Genomic DNA, 25,668 nt, shown 5'->3' on the forward strand with positions numbered 1-25,668 from the left:
TCTTCCCCTTGTTGTATGTCCAGATGGGAAGCTGTGGTGACACGGACATCGGTCAGAAATCCATACCCACATCTTTAGAGAACATGCCGGTAAAGATTGTGCTTTGTGTCACCTCACGTCTATGTAATACCAGACCATTTTCTAAAAAGTGCTTTTGCATTTACATAGAGGATCTTCCTGAATTTCCTAGTGAAATGAAAGAAGCACAAATTGGTGAGTAGACAAAATTGTGGCATTGAAACAGCTGGAAGTGATTCTTGTGGTTAGTCAAAAGTTTCACAGCTCTCTTTTGGGAAAAACATGACCTCTATTTTATAGATCCAGAACTTGATGCCACACTGGAAATATATTCAGATAAAGGAGAGAAACAGTAATGTGAGGAGGAAGGGCAAAAGGACAAGAGTTAAAATCATGGGCTTCTTGTAAAACAGCTTATTATTTATTTGAATTTTTAATAATTCCACATTGTATGATGGGTTCAAAGTAAAACTTAGGAGCCTTAATTCTAATATTCATATGACCTTAATGATAATTTATTAACACTTGCTTCTATGAAGAACTCAAAATACTACTGACATCAGAAAATATGTTATTAGCTAGAGATGCATATGGCTTATAGAGATTATAACAAACAAACATTGATTTTTGCTGAGGTGAAGATCAAGTTAAAAATCAATCGATATTTTTCCATTTCAACAAAATCTTAAAATTACCAGCATCAAAATCCAATGAGTCTGATTCCTTACTCTTTCGACTGTAGAGCTTATGGGAAATTGCAAGATCCCCTGGAGAAGTGAGAAAACTGTTTCTCTGGAACCTTCTTGTATATGTCTTTCACCATCTTCCGGTCTCCAAATTTAAGACTTGTCCAGATTCTTTGGCAAGAGTTAAATAACAAGACACCAAAGGAGGAATGCCTTTTCTTTAAATATTCCCTGCTATGAACTAGGAATAATTATCTCCTTTTCAATAATTTTTTTTAAAAGGAAAGAATGAAAAAAGAAAGCAAAATAGAGAGTACTATCAAATGAAGAGTAGACAGTATGTCAGTTGTATTTGCATATGCTTCATTCAAACCCTAGAGAATATTTAACAAACCTTTCATATACCCTGTTGTTTCAAAAAATTTTAAGAATGAACTATATACAAGTTGATGAATGGCATTTCACAATCATTATGACAATAACATTTAATTTTTGAAATTTTATTTTTTTAAGATTTTATGAGATACAGAGTGTGCATGCAAGACTGTAAGCTGGGGGAGGGAGGGGCCGAGGGAGAGGGAGAAGCACACTCCCCCCAGCCTCCCCCACCCAACCCCCTGTGAGCAGGAAGCCCAACCCAGGCCTTGATCCCAGGACCCTGGGATCATGACCTGAGTCAAAGGCCTGCACTTAACCCACGAAGCCAGCCAGGCACCCCGAAACTTTAACTTTTTACTTATATTTTTACATATATCTTTGAAATATAGACTATTTCCTCCACATTCGATGACCTTAATGATCAAAAACAATGTTTACTCATTCTTCAACTTTCACCCTCCATATTGACATACATCTCTAAAATCACTAAAATTTCCTCAAAAAACCTGTCAAATTAGAAAATAGGCAAAATGCACACACAGACACACTCCCCGCCCAGACGATGGACATTCTAATGCAAAGACTACAATGCCCAACCCTGTGAAATGCCTTTTTCCTTCCTAGCCCTCCCCTTCTCACCCCCTTTGAAAGGCAAGCTCAAACGATTGACTGTGAAAAGCATATGCTGTTGAGCAGGTGGTACCTGCTTTATGAACATAAGTGATGAATCAAATCACAAAATACTAGAGCTGGAAGTTTCATTACATGCCAGTCCCACCTGCTTATTTTATAGATAAGGAAATTATTCAGAAAGATTGCTACAACTATAGAGGAGATGGCAGCGCTGGGAATAGAAAGGAAGTCCCTGGTATGCAGCTTATGAAAATAAGGTCTCCAGCTGAGAGTTTGCATACTTTTCCAAACATGAAATTGAATTTTGAGAAGGTTCTCTGTTTCTATTAAAGGAAGGGAGGCTTGAGAAAGAGGAGACATTTTAAGGAGAAAGAAGAAAGAAATGGGAAACGGATGCTGACTTCTGACTGGAGTTAAACTTTCCAGAACAGAAAAGCTGTTCACAGCTTACTGTACACAGACACTATTGCTCTCTCCCTGTCTCTGACTTTTCTCCAGATTATTACTGAAGACTGCTTACTCTGAAACTTACCTTCCCTTTACTCCCTTTCCTTTTATTTTCCTGACTTGGCCCAAGAGTTGGAAGTGGCTGCTAAGACTGAGCTACCATTAACCCCTGGCAGCCTTGCTAATAAGTAAGATGCTGGACATTTCCCTTCTCAGTATTTACTTTGGCTTGAGGAAGGTATAACACCGAACTCCTGAGAGAGAACCGAGTTCAAACCACACCCTTTCCTGAACCATCTCACAAGGTCGGTGCTTGTGAGTCTAGTTCTAGTTCTATTAAGCAACACTGCCCTAAATCAAACATTAAATTAACTTGTACATGTCTTTACTAGCAGCACAAGTGGCAACACCAGGTGCTGGTTCAGAAGAGTTAGTCTTAACTTTCCACTGAGAAAGTTCTGCACTTCGAAATACGGCCCATATCCCTCCTTCAGGTGGCTAATTTTCCTATGTTTTCTTCTCACTTATACCCAGTTGCATTCCAAAGAAGTCACTGGATACGTGAAACAGTCATCCATTTTAAGGCGCCATGTAGTTGATGTGTTTTCTAGGTGCCATCCATCTCCCCGATATTTAGTTATTAATAACAACCGCTGTTTTCCTTTATAGCAGAAGGAATCTAGACAGGGTAGTGTCAAGATGCTTGTCTAAAGTGACGTCACTGGTAAATGCACTTGCTGAAATCTGGAGCTAAGTTCCGTCAACAGTATCTCAGTGTTGATGCCTTTCTCACTGTGCTCTCCAACCCGGGCTCTGCCCCAACCTTCTCACGCACTCACTGCTCCCTTGACTTCATTATTTGGATGTCTGGTGGGAATCTCAAGTTTAATATGTCTACACAAATGAGGCTCTTAATACCACGCTCCTTCTCCACCCCTTAATTGTACTCTGTTAGTAAACTGTACCACCATCTCCTTAGCTACTCAAACTAGAAACTTAGAGATCTACCTATGACTCTTCCCTTTCCTTGGGCCCCATCAAGAGCACCCAATTATCTAGGAAATTTGGTCGGTTTTACCTCCACAATTTATATATATCTCCTACTTAATTCTCTCCATTTCCACATTTCTCCCTAGTTACCAAGATGCCTGGTACCTGTTCAGAATTACTGCATCCTAACTAGTCTGCCAGCTTTTACTTTATCCATAAATAAGCCATTTTTACCAAACAGTTAAAAAATACAAATTAATTCATATCACTTTTTGGCCTAAAGTGTTTTTTCCGTTCTTCTTAAAAATCCAGATTATTTCATTTGCTTTTAAGTCTGCATGATCTACTTCCTGCCTTCACTACAAACACCCTTCTCTTTTACTGAGCTGTATTTATGTGCATTTCAATGCCTAAAATCCTTTTTCACCTCTGGGTCTGCACATAACTCTTTCAGGTATTTATAGCCATTGATGGCCCCAGTTATTCTCATTTCTCAAGACCAAAACCATCTTCTCAAAGACACCTTCTCTGAATAGCCTACATAAAGCAGCACATAGTGTTGTACTTTATCAAAATTACCTTGTCTTAGCTCCATAACTTTACCACCATCTGTTATGATTATTCATTAATCATTAATATTAATTAATTAATAATTAATATTAATTGATCATTAATCGTGTTTGCTATTTCTCCCCTCTGAAACATAAATTTCATATAGCCAGAAATTCCTCAGTAATGCTTAGCATAATAGCTGGAACATATTTGTGAGATTTCTTTAAGAATGCAAAATTATGAATATAAAATTAAATACCTATTAAGAATGAGAAAAAATATATAAGATCAGAAACTTTACTGGGAATATCACAAAATTGGATTAGTAAAATAATGTTATTTAGTTAACTGGCTGGTAGCTCTATGTTTTTGTATCATCATCATTGTGGATACATCCACTCAGTGATAGGAAGCGTATTTCTGAAAGTCATTCCACACTGGGTTATCTACCTAATTACTCCAAAATTGACTGCAAAACACATACATACATTCTGTTTAACATAAATTCAAAGTATCCTCAACTCAATTTCCTCTCACCAGATTTTAAAACTGGCAATGACCACTAGAAGGCCATCTGATTACAGAGGAAGTCAAACAGAAGAGAATTTAGAGTGCAAAGAAACTGTAACCTTAATGAAATACAGTTAAAATACCCCATTTCTGCACATTTTATAGACATACCATCACATGACCACATTGGTAAGGTCTTTTGCAGTAGCATGAAAGACATACATGCAAGCGGTGGGTGCTCAAACTTAACCTTCGTTGGTTTTATGGTAATCTGCCTTGGATTTGTCTGCAGTCTCAAAATTAGTGGGAGGACTGGGACTAAAACTTTATCTTACTGATATTCATTCCCCCATACACACAAAATTCCCAGCAACAGAGTAAAAAAGAAGTGGAACAGGTGTGTGTGTTTGTGTGCATGTGTGTTTCACTACATAATGAAGGATCTATTGATAGACCTTAACTAATGGTTTTCAATCCCCCCAAAATGTGTAAGTTAGCTAGCATGTACAAGGGTAGTTTGTATTCATTTAAAAAAAAAAAAAAGTGCTCTATGGGCTATGAGTAAATAAAGCTGTAATTGGATATTAGGAATATTAAGAAAGTACGTTGGAACTTGTTTTTTGTAAATTAATTTGGCAGGGATGCACTCCTTGGGAAACCAGGCATGTTTTGGAACAGTGCTAAGGCTATAAATCATAGTCTCTTTGTTGACAAAATATCCGAACGGGGAATCAATTCGTTAACAAAGTCATGTACAGACAAGTATTGATGTTCCCATCCTCTCTATCTGCCCCCCTCCCAAACACTTTCACTCCTGCCATCTTAAATGAAAGAGTATCTCATTATAGACAATTGGTTATGTGGCAAAGATAAGCATCCATAAACAGAGGCTAGAGAAGAACCAGGGGATGTAGGTTGGATCCTGGCATAGAGGTAAGAATAGGCGACCAGGGAGAAGAATGAGCCCTTTCGCCATATTCAATGGTCTGGAAAGGCTAAGGCAGAATCTTCTCTGTTCTGAGGAACAGGGATGGAAAGAACAGGATTAACATGGATAATCCTCTAGCACAAAAGCTTCCACCTAAAATCATATAAGTGCACAAACAGAGGCTCTCTTCCTGGACTGGGCAGGGAGAATTCTAGAAATGGAAACTAGTGAATTGGCTCCAAAATTGTGATAGCATTTGAAAGAATATAGGCTGTCGGCAGCACCAGTTTTAGAAATTTTATTATAAATGAAGATTTGATTTTCTAACATTTCTGGGAATTTTAATATTGTTACAATCAGTTTCATTCCGAGTTTTTATAATGTTAAATTGATATCTGAAAACCACTCAGCTGAAACAGCAGGAGGGTGACTTGGATATATGAGTTTTATTAAGGATGGAAATTCTATCTTTATTTTAAAGGATAATCAGAGTATATTGATTGTTCTAATTTTCTATTTATTCTTTCTGACAATATTCAGAGAAGTATTTTTTTGTTATACCACTACAAACCGGCAATCAATTCTTGGCGAATTCAAAAAGCTCTGATTAAGAGTTTGGTGTATTTCCCATGTCTTAAATGACGTTTCTTTTCCTTTATGATACCTGCACATAGTTTTTCAGTCAAAAGTTACAATACAAATAAATTATCTTAGTGATTGTCAGATTCCCATACCTTAAAAGAGATGAATCTGTTGACTTTATCTTTTAAAATTTGTCACCCAACAAAATAGATTATGTAGATTTGTTTCCATAGGAATTGTAATATCATTTGTATTACTAACTTCCATACTGCTTATTTTAAAATTATGTACAATGAAATTGGTATATAATTTATAGTTAAATAAATGAACTATTAAAAGATGTTATTGTTTTGCCTAGTATTTCATATCAATAAGTTAAATCGGAATTGGATCTTTGTTACTTATTCTCTGGAAATTTTAAAAAAGAAAGGAAAGAGAGGTAAATTTAAATTCAACCTGTAGGCAATAGAGAGTTTCTTGCAGGTAAAAAAGAAATCATTGGTTTGACTGTCAGTCATATGTGGGCGCTGTATGATAGGCAAGAGGATTTTGTTTTGTTTTATTTAAGATGCATTTCCTTATTTGAGAGCGCACCAAGTAGGGGAGAGAAGCAGAGGGAGAGAGAGAAGCAGACTCCCCTGAGCAGGGAGCCCAATGTGGGGCTCAATCCCAGGACCCTGAGATCAGGATCTGAGCCAAAGTCAGACATTTAACCAACTAAGCCATCGAGGTGTCCCGGCAGGAGGGTTTAGACATGCACTCCACATTTTCTTATTTGCTTTTAGTGCATTTTGACCAACTGATATTTAGATGATCAGATTATTTCTTTTCAGAATTTCTAAGTACACAAAAGAGGAGGTGATAAGGGCATGAATCATAACAGTGTCAAAAGTAGGCAAGGGCTAGGGCACCTGGGTGGCTCAGTTGGTTAAGTGTTGAATTCTTGATTTCAGTTCAGGTTATGATCTTGGGGTCCTGAGATCGAGCCCCCATGAGTCTGCACTCTCCGTGTGGAGTCTGCTTAAGCTTCTCCAACTCCTTCTCCTCCCCTAAACCCCCTCATCTGTGCTTTCTCTCTTAAAAAAAAAAAATGTAGACAAGTGCTTAAAACATCGACTATGAGTGGTTGGATTCAAGGGCCAAAGTATACAAGCATTAAGTAGGTCCTTGCCAAACAACCTGGTCACTGTGTGCCAGCAAAGACAAGTGAGCAAGAAAATATCAGAGCTGCCACCTTTTGTATTCTTGGTATGGATTCCTAGTTAGTTATGTCCTGGAATAAGAAGTAAAGATGATCTAGTTGTTTCTGAAATGACATGTGGCCAAAATAATCAAAATGAGCAATAATTTGTACAAATGGTACCACTTACTTCTCCCTGACTGGCTATTATTTCACTAACCTTGTAGAGATGTAAAAAGATCAGAGGCTAGAAGACTTTTCCTAATTCTACTTAATGAGGATGACTTTCATCACGGAACCTAAATGCTGTGTGTCAAAAGGCAGATATGAGGAGAGAGAAGTTCTGTGATTATGTTTCCTGTGCAGTCTGAGTTTACGAGCATCTTAAAATGGCTAAAGCTATATGAGATATTGATGGGGATGGATACAAAAGCTGGGTCAGATTTATGAAATGAGCGATAAAGGAAGTTTTTGGATTATTAGCTAATAGATTCATAATTAAGATTCAGGAAAAAACATATCTATATAAAGATCATCTTTGCCATCTAGGCAAAAGACATTTTGATGGTGGATAAGGAGTTAGGTTAATGAGGTCCTGGGAAACTCTCCAAGGACAGTTTGAGACCTCAAAGGATGAAATAATTTTATAATCTATGACAAACTATAGAAAAGTACAGTTCAGTGATCTGGAAAGGCAGGAGCGTCAATTGAGATTCTAGTTCTGGAATAGTAACAGTTATAAACTATCCAGACTGCAGTGGGTACACTGGATAAATTGGTATTGGTGTTCAGGTATGGGTAATTCTTGTTCACTGGTTTTTATTGTTGATAAAGAATTTTGGCCTTTTGGGGGTTAAGTTAGTTTCATAATCTATTTTACAACCCCTAAAATTAAAAATAATTTTCTTTGTCTCATCCCTTGCTTTTTTCCAACCTCCAATAGTTTAATTAATTGACTATTTGACCATTATGGAGAAATCCTAGCTAGTATTTAAAATGATATTATTCTCCATACTTTCTGTGGTTTTATGTTATTTGAACAAATTCATAATTTCTCGTTACCAGTCCCACGCAACTCTCTTAAAAATTTAAGTAAAGCTCCGTGATTATTGTTTTGAGATTTAAATTAAAGCTATAATTTTTTGGCAATTATGTTTTTTTGTTTTCATTTTGTAAAAATGTGTCAGCTCTGTTGAATAGAAGTAGTTTGTAATGCTTCCATCCTCTAGTCTTCTATTTTTATTCATGTTTCCTGCCTCTAATTTCTTTGATTTATAAAAGCAATGATTATCAAACCCAGAAGAGAATAATTCTGTTAATTCTCAAAAAACTGTTCACTGTCCCCCAAATATCCTGGTAAATCTCAACCATTTTGCATTTCACATTACATTGATAGGTTTCCTAGATTCTAAAATCACTTGCTTAAAGTACAGATCTCAGAGCTCAACACAGATCAATTCCCCATGTAATTCTCAGGATGAGCCAAATTTGGGAAACATTACTTCCTATGTTATTGTCTTACTCTGCACACAGAGACAAAATAAATTAGGAGGATACCTTTTACATACACAGAGAGTCTTTGCAGAATCTGTTTCATCAATGATGGCATTAGGGGACTTGATTTATCTAGAAAATTTACTTCAGTGATAGACCTTATTGAGAATTAGTTTCAACAGAATCTACAATATTACTCTATTATCCACTGGGAACACTTTAATTTAAATCTTTAGTAACTGGAAGTCTCCAGTATGGTAAGTGATTACAGCTGTGAATTACAGTTGCAACAGCTCAGGACTGAGACAAGCACGGCATGGCAATAGACAGGAAAAAACTTGACAAGTTTCATTTAAAAAGATTAATTAGAAAGTGTTGCTGAAAACTCTTCTGGTGTCATTTGGCTTAAGTTAGATTAAGAGAATCAGAAGTGACAGATATATTTTTGAACTCGAGAGTTTAAGGTGAAAGAGTAAGACATGGCAGCCTGATTTGTCTGTATCTCAAGGTTTAGGAGAAAAAAAAATTTTCTTCTGAAATTAAAGCATGTATTATGGGTTGCTTCTTGAGTTGGGAGTCAGATTATATCACTGCTCTTGTCTACTCACACCTGTAAAATAATCTTAGGACAATACATGTTTGAAATGTCCAAGATTTTTTGAGCCGCATCAGAATTTGGCAAGTTGCAGACACATATAAATTCCCCCAAATCCGTATTCCTATTACTAGTTTTTCTTTCTCTAGCACTTGCTTCCACTTTACCATAAACAGTCCTCCAACCCCAACCACTTAAACCACCATATTTGCAATTGCGCAAACAAGCAGTGGTGTTTCCCATGGGTATATACCAATTGCTCTAGTGGCCAAGACCACAGCTGATTTAAGCAACTGGGGCCACCTTTCTTTCTCATCTAAACCAAAACTTCACTCCAGCAGACAGTAGGGAGGTTAAAAGACCTAATGGAGGACATTTGTACTGGACAACCAAATCAATAGAAGATAAGACTCCTAGCTCAGCCACCTATATACCAAGTGACACTCCACTAGGGTGTAGTGTCATTCTATGAGCTCACGGCATCCTCGGGATATCATGTCACCAGATACAATATAATGCACATCCTTCCATCCCCGCTATACAAGGTGGAAGCCACCAAGACTGCTTATAATAATGTCAGCAAGATTCCCCCTTCTCCTCATAATCTTTTTCCACATATTTCTTCTGAAAACATCACACACTGAAAGATAATACTTTCCCAGTCACAAATCAGAGTTCACCTTTCAGGAAGCTGTCATAATAGGGACTTTATGGCTGCTTGGAACAAACCAAAAGATGACTCACTGTGGTCAATCTTGTAGGGTTGTGAATGAAAATTAGAATAGGAGCTCACCAATAGTTAGTTACCTGGTTTCAACTGAAAAAGACTACTTGCTGCTCCCTCTGCTGTCATTTGGTTTTGTCCTATAGATTTAAATTGACTTGGCACACCCTTGAGAAAGGGGTTTCTTACCATTTTATAATCATGACCCCAATTCAGAAACAGCTAAAAAGTATACACCTTCTCTCCATAAAGATGCGTAGATGGACATATTGAGCAACAGTTGTCAGCAACATTTATAGGTTACACCCCCAAAGTTTGCCATGCCCAGAAATGGGACCCCTGAGGATCATGAACTTCTAGTAAGACAATTTAACTGCAGCAAAACTGGGGGAATGTCCCTTTCAGTTGTGATTGCAATGTGAAGACTCATTCTTTTTTTATAACCGTGACTTCTTTTGTGATATGGTCATTGATCACTGGTGACTCTAGTGAGAACCTTTCCATATAATTGTTTCTGCACTTTCTCAGGAATATTTACCTTAAACTAATCTCTCTCTCTCTCTCTCTCTCTCTATATATATATATATATATATATATATAAAACAATCTTTAACTCTACCTTACGATCTATATGAAGTAAAAGAATACCATATTTAAAAAAGAAAATTACTTATTTAGCATTGGGTGTGAAATTGCAAAACCATTAAATCTCCAAGTTGCTGTACTCAGGATAATTATAATGCTTTAAAAATAGTTGTAAAGGAGAATATGGGTTTGCCCAACTAGATATCAATTTTAAACTCTAACTCAAAATGAAAGACCCTTTTTTCTCGTAAAAAAAATCATAAATAAAATACATGTTCAATTACGGAATGTGGAGAATGTTGAAAACAAATTTGAAATAGGACAGGGAAAGCTCAGATTAAATCATTCCATAAGTGAAAAAAATATTTGTTGAGCACATAAACCATATACATACAAGAGCATTTGGTACCATACCAAAAGAAAAATAGCCACAAAGTTGGCTAATTTGCTCCTGTTACATATTTTCAAGGAAACCTATACTTGGTCTGTAATAATACTTATTAACCTTTACTGATTATGTTGTTTGGTTGTCTGACCAGTTTCGGGGAGGTTAGGATTACATATAGCAATGTTCTGTCTTACTCTGTTTAGGTACTTATTAGTAATTGAATACTTTTATTTGTAATAATAAAAAAAATAGAATCCTAAGTATGTACTAAGTTCTATACTGAGTACATTCTCATTTATATTCCCTTTCATTGCAATTCCCATGAGAATGTTTTATAATTTGAATATAGCATCGAATAGAGAACCTATGCATTAATATCTTTGATGGAATATGTTAATGCATTTTTTCAGAACTCATGACAATTTTACTTAGTGAAGTTATAGTAATGTAAATAAAATTTTTAAGATTTTATTTATTTGACATAGAGAGAGAGACAGTGAGCGAGGGAACAAAAGGAGGGGGAGTGGAAGAGGGGGAAGCAGGCTTCTCACTGAGCAGGGAGCCCCATGTGGGGCTTGATCCCAGGACCCCTGCATCAGGACCTGAGCTGAACACAGATGTTGAATGGCTGAGCCACCCAGGCACCCCTAAATAAATTTTAAGTGATTTTTTTTTTGCAATCGGTATCCATATATGGACACAAAATGCAGAAGACCAACATGAAGGATACACTACGTCAAATCAAATGCAAGAAAATAAATTCAGATGTGATCAATCTAAGGCAGAGATTATTTCCTTGGTCATATCTTGTTAAGTACTATCAACATTTTCTTGGTGAGGAGAAATTGAAAGATTACACCAAATCTCCAGATTTATAGTTTATATCACTTACAGTTTAAATAAATAATTTTTAACAATCACAAGTTACACCCATTTCTTGATCTAAATGCAGGTATCTACTTATAATCAATCCCCTAACTGTATTCATGAAATTTCAAGTTAAGAACCTGTTCCTTGAATCATTTTAAGTGGACATGGGAATGGAATGGACTCCTTAATTATTACTTTGAATTTCTGGGCCTCAAGTAAATAGAGGTGAGCACCCCTTCTACAAAGAATATCTCAGGTATGCTTATTTCAGCTTCCTTGTGCCATATACTACAAATCCCAAAGGACATATAGAAAGTCCTTACATCTAGAGAAGGCCATCACATACCTTCTTCTTGTTCTGATCATTACGAAGATACATGTGTGTTAACCTACTTTATTTCCTCTTCTCATATCAGAAGCTAATGGGAAGCCTATCTTGCTGAGATGAATGTTTTTCTCTTGTAGACCTACCACTTCTTTTCTTTGGAATTTGAAACCTAAATACAAACTAAATGTCTCAAGTATCCTAAAGAAAGCTCTGTTAAATAATCATGTGGAATATGAGCATCAAGGTGAGAACTTCCTGCTTGAAGAACCCAATTCTAGCTCAGACTAAACTCTCCTGTTACAATTGCTCCACAAGTTGCTTGACCTGCCCTGAGCCTCTGCTTCTCTGATTACTTCTTTGTCTTCTAAAAGGCTAAAAATGTGACCAAAGCATAGCATCCTCTTTATCCACTAAGAACAAGACATCACAATTCCAACACCCCACCTTGACGCTGAGCTGGGGAAGAGAATGGAGAAAGTCATCCATACAACACGGACAAAACTAACTTCTGAAATCAATGGAAATTATAATTGAGCTGTAGATATTTATCGCTCCTAAAGCCTTCCATTTCTCAAATATTTAAATGATGACTTTGCAATACGACTTTCACTTCATCAGCGTCTCTGTGGAAATTGGAAATTACAGTATGTGATACAATTAAAATGTATATCCACAACCACTCAGAATAATCATGGCTAATTAGAAATTATGAATCATTAAAATGACATGGTTTTCTGTCAGTATGTGTGCACAGCACATTCATGTCTTCTAACTTCCCAATCCAATCTCAGTAAATCTAGGGAGGTACATTTGTTTCAATATTTCTATTAAGCCCTTCCATTAAGTAAATTACCATTACAGCCAAAGTTTAAAGGTTATCTGGGCTAGCAAACTACTCAACATAGCTAATACATATAATTAGCTGTGGTGAGATTCCACATTAAACTTTTCCACCTCTATTCAGTGGATTTCCAAAAACAAATCATTTATGAAGGCTTAGCAAGGACACTACAGTGCTCCTGATGGAATTCAAAATATTTTTTTCATAATAAAATTCTAATTTCTATTTTTTCTTGTATCCATCATTAATTTTGACTTTAAAAAATCAGCAAAATACTTCAATATTTCTGAAACAGTGGGATGTTCTATGAGGAAAACGGAAGTATACAAAAAAAAAAGAAAAACAAATGGAACTGAATTAAAATTATGAAATTTTTATTTGAAAACTCACATTGTTTTTTAAGAAAAAGCTCTGAATTTAAAGGAAAAAATATAAAAACTGTTTCTATTCAAATAGGCTATATTTAAGCAATATTCTCAGAGAATGTCAACTGTCCAGTTTTCTTATTAAATTCTTCATAGAGGAGAGATATTTTGGTGAGGAATTCCAAGAAAGACAGCCATAGAATAGGTCTTCTCTCCAATTGCCCACAGAGTCTACATATTGCTTATCTCTGCTAAGCCAGAGTACAGGCAGCCCATGCTAGGTGCTGCTCCTTTTTTTTCTTGGCAAAAGAGGGGGTTGGGGGGTAGGAGTGGAGGGGGAGAGGGAGAGAGACAATCCCAAGCAGACTGTGTGCTGAGCACAGAACCTGATGCAGGGCTCAATCCCATGACATGGAGATCATGACCTGAGCCAAAATCAAGAATTGGATACCCAACCAACTGAGCAACCCAGGCACCCCACCCGAGGCACAGCTCCTTTTTAAGTTAAAACCACCGAGGCTGAGGGTATAATTAATATGAAGGGAAATGACGAACACAGATCTGTTGTCTCAGAAGAAACTGATGACAGTTATGAATTAACAATCCAGAGAAAAGTTTCAAACACCTTCCTCCCTTAAAAGGGTGATAAACATGCTCCAAGGTCTAAGTAGAATATGATTCCAGAAATCTCCAACTTGAGTAGAAAGAACTTGATGTAAGATTACAATGTTTTAGGAATCTAGTGGGGAGTAAGACAGGATTGAGTATAAGTGGGTGGTGGCAATTTGCACATAGATGGATATGCTTCTACTTTTGCATACTATAGATACAGACCAAAAAAAAAAAAAAAAAAAACCACTGTTAGTGCATAAAATATTCTCCAGCTGATGCAGGATTGATGCTGCCATCATTAACATGCTGGTTATTAAGCTGTTGTCTCTCAGCTTCAGATCCATACTTACAGTCTCTTCTTTGTGATGCTAAGGCTGGGACTCTATACTAAACTTCCTTTCTGCTTTGCTGGCTGGAAAGTTGTTAGACTCTGCTGCTAGGGCCTCTGAAACGAGACTGGATGGCTAGAGGAGGAAGAAAGGACTTACTCCTCCTTGTTTTTGCATTTTTTTCCTTCCATTATTCCTTCTTCAAATGTTCCTCACTTTTGGTGTGGCACCTAGCACCTGTTTACAGTCTGTATTTCCACATCTCAAGAATGAGCCTCCTCATGCTCTCACAGAAACCAGCACTAGTTAGTCAACACTCTTTCCTCAGAGGCCTGGCTCCCAACACTTTGGGGTCCCCTCCAATCTTCCAGTTTCTGGTAATCCCAACCTTTTTGGAGGAATGAAGTGTTCTCCCAGACAAAAGACACTAGCTGTTTTTTGTAATGCCACTTCTGAGACACCTCAGTGTTGCCTTTGTCTTCATAGTCCTTCAGTACCCACTTAACTAATTGTCTATATTAAACTCACTATTAAAATAACTGATGTCATTTTCTGACTGGACCCTAATATGGTAAGTAAAAACTATTTTAATACTGATGCATGCAGACTTCTGCAGTTCATGGTCTGGTTTGGTGACCATGATGGTGGACATAAACTCCTGTTCACGTATCCTTTCCCTTGATGACCATCTCATCCTTTGGTCCTCATGGGGGACGGGGTGGTGCTGTCCAAGTTGGTATCCCATCCTTATGACAGGAAGGGACTAGGCCCAAGTTGAACAATCAGATCTCCCCAATCTTCTGCTATAAAGACTGGTTTAGGGCAATGCAGGAGACAGAGCCGGCTAGTCACAGACTTCCTTAGGACTCTGCTATGAGAGATGGTGATGTTATGTGAGAGATAAAAGTTGTAGAAATTAGCTTTTAATGTACCTTCTTACATGGAATTTTCATCTATAGTAGAAGGAAATGAGAGAAGCAACAGAAGAGAGATCGAGAAAGACAGACAAAGAACAAACTTTATCTGAACACTTAGATCTGGTGCTTAAGCTACTGGGGATTACTCAGGCATATCTGGAACTTGAAACCAAAAATTGTCTAACCAATGAGCATCAGCAAGAGTCATGTAAGGAACTAAAACATTAGTACTGGAGAAAAAAGAAAAATGTTTCACTGAAATAACCATAAAATATACACTCAAGTTTACAGAGTCTGTATGTAATCAAGCCACTTTCACTTTTACTACTTAAAAGGTGAGCAGAATATATTACCTATGTGTGGGACACTGGTGTGGTCATTTTGCTCACAAGTGACATTAACAGGAAACATTATGTTGGCTATTCTGCCTGTTTTAGAGATATATTATTAATTACTACAGAAATACCTTGTTTATTGTGCCTCTCAGATACCATGTTTACCAACTGAAGGTTTATGGCCACCCTACACTGAGCAAATCTATCAGTGTCATTTTCCCAACAGCATGTGCTCACTTCCTGTCTCTGTATTACACTTTGTTAAGTCTCACAATATTTCAAACTTTTTTTATTACTCTATTTGTTATGGTGATCTGTCATCAATGATTATGACTTGCTGAAAACTCAGAGGATGGCTAGTATTTTTTGGCAATAAACTATTTTTTAATTAAGGTATGTACATTGTTTTAGGGACATAACACTTTTGCACATTTAATAGACTAAGTACAGCATAAGCATTAACTTTTATATGCACTGGGAAACCAAAACATTAATTTGACTTATTTATTGGGATATTTGCTTTATTGTGGCGGTCTGGAACTGAACACCAGCAGTATCTTCAAAGTATGTCTGTATACACAAAACTAATTGTCATTTAAAATTCAGTCTTGCTTAAGGGTACATCTAAGAGTAATGAAACCTTGGTATCTAAGAGTAACATATCCTTGCCTTTATTATGTCTCATATGACCCACTGAAAACCATTATAGAATCACATCTTTTCATGTGGCAATGTTGTATGAGATAATAAACAAATTAGAACAGCTAAAGCAAATTATTAAAGCACCAATCTTTAGAAGTCTCCCCAATATTTGAATTTTCACTACACACTCCTATAAAGTAAATAGGTATTTCTTATATGCCACTCCTTCTAAAACCTGAAGGCCTTTTTCTTTTTATTTGATATAGATCATCACAGAGATGAAAGAAGTTCAGAGTGACTTGTGATTTCTCTCCTGGGGCAGAGATTTCTTTTCTTAGTCTCAGAAAGGAAGCCACGCCAGCCATGAGGGGGGATTCCCCTTCTTCAGGACATGCAGCCTAACAGATTTCTCCATCATCTCAAAGGGAAAGACTCCAAGAAGTTAGACCTCAATTATGACTGCTCTTTTCACCACTGGAAACAGAACATCTGCCAAGTGATTTTTCCTCTTGCTCTAGTGGAATCTGACTGCATCTGATAACATCTGACAGCTGCCCCTCAGAGATCTTCAATTTAGAAGCCAGGAGGGCTTCCAGCAACCCACATACTTTGTGTGACTTATGATATCCAAAAACCCATTCCAATTGCTTTCTTGCCATTGTGACCATGCTTACTTACACAAAACTTGCAGTCGGAGAGGCAGGAGCCTATTGGCTCCTGAAATGTGGATGACACATTTCTCGATCTTGGGGTAGACACAGTGAGAATCAGATCTCCACTTTTGAATGGAATTTTCCAGGCCCTCACCCCTCATTACACACACATTGGAACTCGAGGATGCTTTTTCTCTTTGAGCATAGGATAAATGCCAGTCCTGCAATTTGTTTTGTTTTGTTTTGTTTTAAATCCTTAACTTCACAAAGATTTACATATGAAATCATGCATCTGTTTGCATCCACACAACTGTGGCAGAATCAGAAAGACTTGAAAGATGCAATCCTGGGCTTCTATCTTCCATCCCAGATACCCATGCCTTCACTCTTTAACCCTCTTCCAATGCCCATAGACAGTAAAGAAAACAAAGATGATGGCAGTGAGCTAGCGTGACTGAATCTTATATTTTCAATTTCTGCCATGATCATAAAAAATAGGATTTCCCTCTAATCTTGAGGGTATTCATGCCAATTTTCTGTTCTTTAATTGGGCCATGAATATATTAAGTTACCTGCTCTTTGATTTTAATATTCATTCTCTTTCTTTTTTTTTTTTCTATCATTGCAGGAGAGCACTGCATCATAGCTTGAACGTGCGCTTCTAACAAAAAGCATTTCCCAATGATTTTGGAATTAACTGGGTGCTTAAATTTTGTTTTTCAATCAAATAGTGTTAAGAGCCCCAAAACAAAGACTTTACCATCTACATATGCACAATTAAGTAAGTCATACATTATAGTTACAAACATTTTTTGAGTATTTAAAAATATATGTGAATCACCTTTTGTGCCTTAGGATTTTTTAATCATTGTTGTTAGGAAGATAGAGCCATAATCAATCAATTAAATTGAACAATCCATACAATGTTCAATTGGTGCTTTTTACATAGTGTCTATCAATGTCAAATACTAGTATTACTATTACTAATTAATCTGTATTTAGGTTACCTCTGAAGTGATTAAAAATATAAAAACCTTTACCAACAATAACAAGAAGTGATTTCATACGGAAAATTTTATATATAAATTGTAGTTTAACTTCCATACAATGCCTTTAAAAGTTACATAAGCCTTCTCAGCATTATACCAAGACAACCCATACCATATCAAATATAGGAGACATATTTTAAATAATCCTTCAAGTTTTATAGAACTGATCTACCATTTTCAAAATAAAAATTTCTTCCAAGCATTCTGCATGATTTGTCTCTTGAGCTTGTCAAAATTGTCTTTCTAACATTCAGACTTCAACATTTATTTTAATGATTGAACAAGTTCATGTTCTCTGTGAGCAAAACAAAACATCCACTTACCTACAAACTTTGTGCACAAAATTGTAGTGATTTATGAAATTCACTTAATAGCAACGATGCTCAACAAATGAATTTGGCAGATAAGATGGCTGATGGCATTTCCCGGAAAGGGTCATCAGAGGGATGAGACAGGAAGCCTGATTTCAGGTTCCTCCTGTGGATAGGAGGAGAAGAAAAGAAGGCGTTGTAAGGTGAATATAACTTCAAGTAGTTTAGCCATGAAAAAACATAGCTATTGAGAAACGTGAGAAAGTTTGAATGTTTTGTGAACACATGAATATTATGTTTTTCAAATTAGGGAAGATTTAATCATGTTCAATGGACTGAATTGAGTCCCCTCCGAATTCATATGTTGAAGCCCTAATCCTCATTGTGACTCTATATTGAGATAGGATCTTTAGCAGGTAATTACGGTTAAATGAGTTCATAGGGTGGGGCCCTAATCCAATAGAATCGTGGCCTCATAAGAAGAGAGAAATTTAGGGTCCTGACCCAGGCCCTCTCCCCTCCCCACGTGAGGACACAATGCAAAGTTAGTTGTTTGCAACCCAAGTAGAGGGCTCTCTCTAGATACCAACACTGCTGTCTCATTGATCTCCAATGCTGTGAGAAAATAAATATATTTTGTTTAAGCCATCTATTCTATGGCATTTTGTTATGGCATCCCTAACCCAAAAAGACTAATTAAAACTTTTTTTTTTTTTTTTCTGAATCTGAATCCTAATGGAAATAGTAGCATGGATTTCTAGAAAAGTATGTCTTTATTACAGTTAATAAAGTTTGAGGCTAGGATTATTTTTTTCATTTGCAAAAATGTTAATATATATATCTAGCTGCAACATTTCTAAAATTCTAATCTATTTACTAGTGAGTGGTGACAATTTGAATTTAGGCACCAGGTCTCCCTAATCTGTACCCCACCCCTTTAAACTACTTAGATTCACATATATTAGAAGCTATGTACTTAATTATGAATTAGATTGAGTTTAATGATAAAACGAAAACTGTGCCCACTCTCCAATGCCTCCCAGTAAACCTAATAGAAGTATTTTGGTAAGAAGTCAGGTGGTGGTTAATTAAATAAAATGGTGTAGGTTATACACAAACATGCATGTCAGGTTACTGAGAATGAGAGTCCATGCTAAATATTTTCTTTTTCTTCAGTGTCTTGTGGTTTTGTTTGTTTGTTTGTTTGCTTGCTTGCTTTTATCCCAGAATTTTTCTCTAAGTCTTGGGAAGATTTAATTTTACCTACAATATTAAAAAAAAAAAAAGACACTGTGACAAGATACTGTTCTCTCCTTAAAAAACAATTAATGTGGTAGTTCAAGCTTTTCTAATTATGTTCAGTATCAAGATAATTTATTTTGGTTATTCGGGAATGAAATTCAAAAATTTAAGTTGAAAATGGGCATGAAAAGTCATGCTTCCCTCCTCAAGCAAGGTCCCCCCAAGGTATTGCTACTTTCTTTTATTTTTTTTTAAGATTTTTTTTTTATTTATTCATTTGACAGACAGAGATCACAAGTAGGCAGAGAGACAGGCAGAGAGAGAGGGGAAGCAGGCTCCCTGCTGAGCAGAGAGCCTGATATGGGCTCTATCCCAGGACCCTGGAATCATGTCCTGAGCCTAAGGCAGAGGCTTTAACCCACTGAGCCACCCAGGTGCCCCCAAGGTATTGCTACTTTCAAGTCAAAGCCCAAAAAGGGAGGAGAGAGCAGAAAGGGGTGTGTTAGTTTCTCCAGGTTGTTATAACAAATCATCACAAAGCCAGTGGCTTACAATGACAGGAATTTACTCTTCTACTATTCTAGAAGCTAGAAAGGGCTGTGACCCCTCACAGGGCTCTAAGGCAAAACAGGCTTCACGCCTCTCCATGGTCGCTGGCTCCAGGCACATCACTCCAGTCTTTGCTCTATGGTTATCTTGCCTCCCCCACTTCCCTGAGTCTCTCAAAGCACGCTTTGCCTTTCTAAGGTCTATGTGATTGTGCTTAGGCCCCGCTGAGCTAATACAAATCCTTACTGTAATTACATTTGCAAAGATCTTTCCCAAAGAACATTTACAAGTTCCATGGATTAAGACTCAGTATCTCTGGCCATTATTCAACTTATACAAAAGGGATTTTTTTTTTTTTTTTTTTTTTTTCAGATCTTAAAAAGGGAGCTCTCTTAAAGAAGACATAAACATAAAAGTTTATAGCAGTGGGACACCTGGGTGGCCCAGTTGGATAAGCAGCTGCCTTTGGCTCAGGTCATGATCCCAGGGTCCTGGGATCAAGTCCCACATTGGGCACCTTGCTTGGTGGGGAGCCTGCTTCTCTCTCTCCTTCTGCCTGCCATTCTGCCTGCTTGTGCTCTCTATCTCTCTTCAAATAAATAAATAAAGTCTTTTAAAAAAAAGTTTATAGCAGTAACAACAGACTGGAAATACTACCAATGCCCATTAAGACAAGAATGGATAAACTAAATATGGTATCATCAAATAATGGAATACTTTTCAGCAGTAAAAAGTGGAGGTCTGACATATGGATGGATATGTTACCTCAGCAGGTCTTGTTAAGCAAAAGAAGCAAGACACAGTAAGTACATACTATATAATTCCATTGATATGAAGTTTCAGAAAAAATAAATAGGTGAATAAATACAGAAGTCAGAACTGTAATTTGGAGTGGAGGAACAGAGAAGATTGTTAGGAAGTAAGTTTGAAAGAGCATTCTAGAATGGCATAAATGTCCTGTATTTTTATGAGGTTTGGATTAAATATGAATATATATTTGTTAAAACTCATAAAACTATGTTTAGGATATGGGCATTTATTAGCCAGAATCATACATCAATTAAAAAGGAGGAACAGGGCCTAAACTGAGAAGTGGTTAGAGAAACAGCCCTCATCACCCTACTATAAAATGAATCCACTATAAAATGAATCCTAGGCTCTGCACCTCTGTTAGTATTCCCCAGACTGAAGTCTCTGAAATATGTACTCTGGCATATGATCAAAAACAAAATCATCCTGACCATCAAAAAATATATCTGAATTTCCATGTCTTTGCTCAACATTTCACTTGCTTGCTTGCCTTTATAATTGCGAAATTCCCAAACTATGCCAAGAAGACATATTCTATCATTTTTATCGCTGGTAGTTTATAACACTACTGGTTAGCCAGTGTATGCCTAGAGTTTATATGGTCTGTTCACAATTGATTTGAGGCAAACCATGACCTCAGTCCTGCATAATACCCTGGTAAATTGAGAGTCGACTGTGGTTGTCTCATTTCATCCTTCTCCTCATATATCCTACAGAATTTACATAAAAATCCTATAGATTTCCACTTCATAAAATTATGCTTTCACTTCTTTGTACACAAATTTATACCTCCACTCCCTTCCAGGTCATCTTAATCCAATGACCCAGAATATGTCTTTCATTTTCTTTCATTTATTTTCATCATATGATTTTCAATTTGGATTTAACATGTTGTCAAGTGACCTTTATTTTTTCTTCCCCTGGTACTAGTTAAACCAGATTCCTTTGTGTGTACAGTAACATTCTACTGGATCTCACCACAATTGTTTTGATTTTTATTTATATTAGATAAAGAGTTGCCTGCATTTTCTTTTTAAGAAAATAAAAACAGATAAAAAGAAAGCTATATTGTTTTATATGAAAATACCACCAATAATAAGAGAATATTAAAAAATGTAGAGTTATTAGTCTTAAATATATATATTTTTATATATATACTGTATATATATATATGTATATATATATATATATATACAGTGACTAAGATCCAGATAAATACTAGAAAATGCCTCTAGAAACAGCAAGAGAATGAAAATAATTCTCTAAATTTGTGTGGAGGGAGGGAGATTAGGAGTGAATTGCTGATAGAAATTTGGTTTGAATTGCTCACAATAAATCTTTCAGGGAGGATTTGGAGACCCATCTTCCTATTAACTGTAGTAACATAAAACCTATGTGAGCTGAATTATACACTGTGGAGAATCTACAGGGATTTAGTTGGGTTAGTAAGTGTCAACTTCCTGGAACTATGAAATAAGCTGGAAATAATTTGCTAAGAAGTTTCTTGAATATGAAGTGGCTTTAATAAGATACTTTGATGAGTAAATGAACCAGAAAATTAAGGGCTAAATTTTCCTTACATTTCAGACATATTTGCAGTGATGGTAAGGTCAAAACATTTGGATTATAATTTGAGAACCATCACCTCTTGAGGTAAAGAATATTTAACCAAGTCATTGTCAGGCACTAAAATAAAATCAAGAATCCCACTTAGTCAAAGGCAATGCATGGGTCTAGAGCTCATGTTTGAGAAAGGAAGACTGAACCACACTGGTGTACATATTATTCAAATGCATAGATCAGCAGCTACATTTTGAGATTGAGGTGTGCAGAAAATCACATCTACTACTAATCAAGTATGTAAATCATTTTTAAGTAAAACGGAATGAATTTAAAGTTCATTTTATAAAACATCATATACATTTTTATGAAATAGCTCTGAGGAGCACAGAGATTAACAGACAATTGGAAAACTTTCGCATCTCTGCCAAGATTGAGTATTGTTAATGATTGCTGTGATCACAAGTAATTGTAGTGTTTTACTTGCTTGAACATCCTTTTTTAATGACAATATAAGCATACATCCAGAGCAAGGCACTACCCTTGTGACTGCCATGCATAGACATATAATATATATTCTATATATTTTCTATACTATATATACCATTTGAGGAGAGAGAAGCCATAAACCCTGACTCTTACACCTGAAACAATCCATTTCATCTCCACAAAAATATATCAAATACATGAAATAATGGTTTTCATGAAGATGTTGGGAAAACAAACAAACAAACAAACAAACAATATGCTCCTTCCTACTTATTTATTTCTGCTAATACTGTGAGGAGTTTGCCCATTACCCAGACTAGATACTTTATAGTCATCTTTGATTGCTCACTGTACTGTAATACAGAAATAGTCTTTGTTTGCAACAAAAATCTGCGTATTATCATCTTCTGCTTCCCTTCCAGTTGACCCTTTGTGTAAAACTAATCTGTTCACCATGTGTGTCTCTTCCATGTCCCTACAGAGCGAAGAGTAAGATACAGAGGTTGCTCACCTAAAATCCAAGTTTTTTATCAGGTAAATTTAAGAAGTACTTGTCCTCTAAACATAATCCCTATGCTGATACAGAACCTTGTCTCTCCTCTGGCCCATTTGCCTTCATTCCTGAATTTAAATTTCTTCTGGAGGAGTGTAAAGGTGAGTACTTTCTGGGTGGAAACGCAAGGTTATGAAAGGAAAGCACAAGCCCTCTATATTGATTTTACATATTTGAAGACTTTATGTGGCTGTCTGCACAATATATCTGCTGCAGAAAAGGAAGAACTGAAATAAGAGTGTTTTACCTTTTGTAAAACAAAATGTTCAGGCCAAGGCGTTTTGCAATTTTGAATTTTATTTTGTAAAACATAAACATTTATTCAGTCTTTCTTTATTGGTGACTTATCATGTTGATCTTAACAGAGTTCCTTTTTCATGTTTTTATAGTAAAAATGAACAATATAGGATATTGAGAAGTCTGATAAAATTTTTATTGTGCATTACTATACTACCAACAGAAATTAAAAATAAAAACATGTCCTTTAAGTCTTTAACTCTTATAAATTCAAATACAGCAACCAATTACACATATATTAAAATAAATTTTTATACCAAATTACCTATTAACTATAACACTAATATGTTATAGAATATTATGGTATTTCAACAAATCGAGTCAACATTATAGTCAAGTTTCATTAAGATAGAAGAGAGTAATATTTCAAATCTGCTCACATAAACATTTAGACTCTATTTTACTTTTAAACCATAATAATTAAGTGAAGAAAAAGGAAGAGAGGGAAATACTGGTTGGCTTGCAAAAAAAAGCATCAGTTACTAATAATATAAAGCAAACATGTTTGCACTAAAAATAACAAAACATGCCAGAAAGTACCTATTTGTGTAGCAGTAAACAAAGCCTTCCAGGTGAAAATACTATTATAGTTATCAAAACTTTCTTACTTAATTATTAATTGTTGTATTAGTCAGGATGCTTTCAACTGTAAATAACAGAAACTCCAGCCAGAAATGTTTAAAAAATTATTAGCTTCTGTAATAGGAAATCAAGAGGAAGACAGATGTCATGGATTCCTAATACAATAGTTTCAGCATATCCTCAGGACTTCAGTTCTTTCCCTCCCTTTGCTCTGTTGTTCACATTGTTGGCTTCATCTTAAGGCTGTTTACCCTGGGATCATGTAAAAGCTCTTAGCCTCCTTACTAATACGAGGAATGTGGTCCTTTCTCCAAGTCGGAACTGTCAGAATTCCAATAACCAAGAGAATGGCATATGCTTGTCCATTTAAACAAATCACAATCCACCATTACAACTGGAGATGGAGCCAGTTTCTCCAAAATGAAATGGCTGATTAGTTTGTTATCAACATCTGAACAAATCTAGATTTGGTTACAAAGGAGAGATCAGGGAATAGAATCAAGCTAGGCAAAGAACCATGCTTTCTACAATTGTGAGTCTCTGTCAAGTGATCTTAAGTACATTCCTCATTATTCCCTCATCATAGCACCAGAATGAGAGTTCACACTTGGCTGGTACTCAACAGATGTTTCCTTGTCCTGCCTGATGGGGAATGTGAAGCCGCCCTAGAAGCACCCCTACTATAGATAAGAATTGAGGGAGAACTGAGTAGTGAAAAGCAAATATTAAAATGCTGAAAAAAATTGACTTGTTATCTTGGATTTAATAATGGCCATGCTGGGCACAATCAAAATATGTATGAGAAGCTTTAGAAAAATGATGTGGTACAGTCTCACAGAAGTGCTGTGGACCATAAAACATAACCTATGCATTCACAAATAATTTCAACATACATCAAATCCTTTCCTTACACTTGTTCACCCTCATGATCTTGTGGCTGACTGGGAGCTGTGACTCACTGCCATTTCCCAGCATCATGGGAGAATATTGTATTGCATACCGCTAAGCTAAGAAAAGATTAAAATTCAAAATTCAAAGTCCAGTATCTACTGAATGTGTATCACTTCCGCACCCTCATAAAGTCAAAACGTCATTAAGTCAAAGCATCGTAAATCATGGACCATCTGTACTTCATCCCTTTCTATTCAGGCCTTTACACATGAAATGTTGGTCACTGTTTAGGAGCTTTTACATTAATTTTTTTTTTGTTTTTATAACATAGTAAATAAAGGGAAATTGAATTGTGAGAATGTGAATCACCAAAAAAGTAGTTCAATGCTGCCTGTTCACCAGAACAATTTATCCCTAAATAATGAAAGCAGATGAAATTTGTGTACCATTCTAAGTATTATGAGATGAATTATACAGAATGGACATGATGTCATATTAGTGGAAATTATCTAATTAGTATATACATATGCATATTCTCATAACCATAGGTTTTGTTTTGTTCTCTTTTTCCTTTTTAATGACAACACTCAGTGCAGTTAACAGGGATGAGATAGTGTGCAGTAGGATAGGCACTCTCAAACACAGTGGCTGGAGGTGTAACGGTTTCAAGGTCAGAGCCTTAAACGGCTTGTATCTTTTGATCCCGTACTGCTACTTCTTTAACTTAAATGAAAAAACATACAATGCAGAAAA

The 25,668-nt window shown here is 36.2% G+C and overlaps 1 long non-coding RNA gene across 1 annotated transcript in view; it reads right to left on the reverse strand.

The window, feature by feature from the left end:
- LOC309843784 overlaps positions 1-25,668 on the reverse strand; it is a 156,555-nt gene that overhangs the window by 82,071 nt on the left and 48,816 nt on the right. The window contains exon 2 of the long non-coding RNA XR_014300338.1: positions 17,955-18,108. This is a non-coding gene — a long non-coding RNA (uncharacterized lncRNA). The remainder of the gene's footprint in view (positions 1-17,954; positions 18,109-25,668) is intronic.

This window comes from Mustela nivalis (genome assembly GCF_964662115.1).
Source record: "Mustela nivalis genome assembly, chromosome: 1".
Lineage (NCBI taxonomy): Eukaryota > Metazoa > Chordata > Mammalia > Carnivora > Mustelidae > Mustela > Mustela nivalis.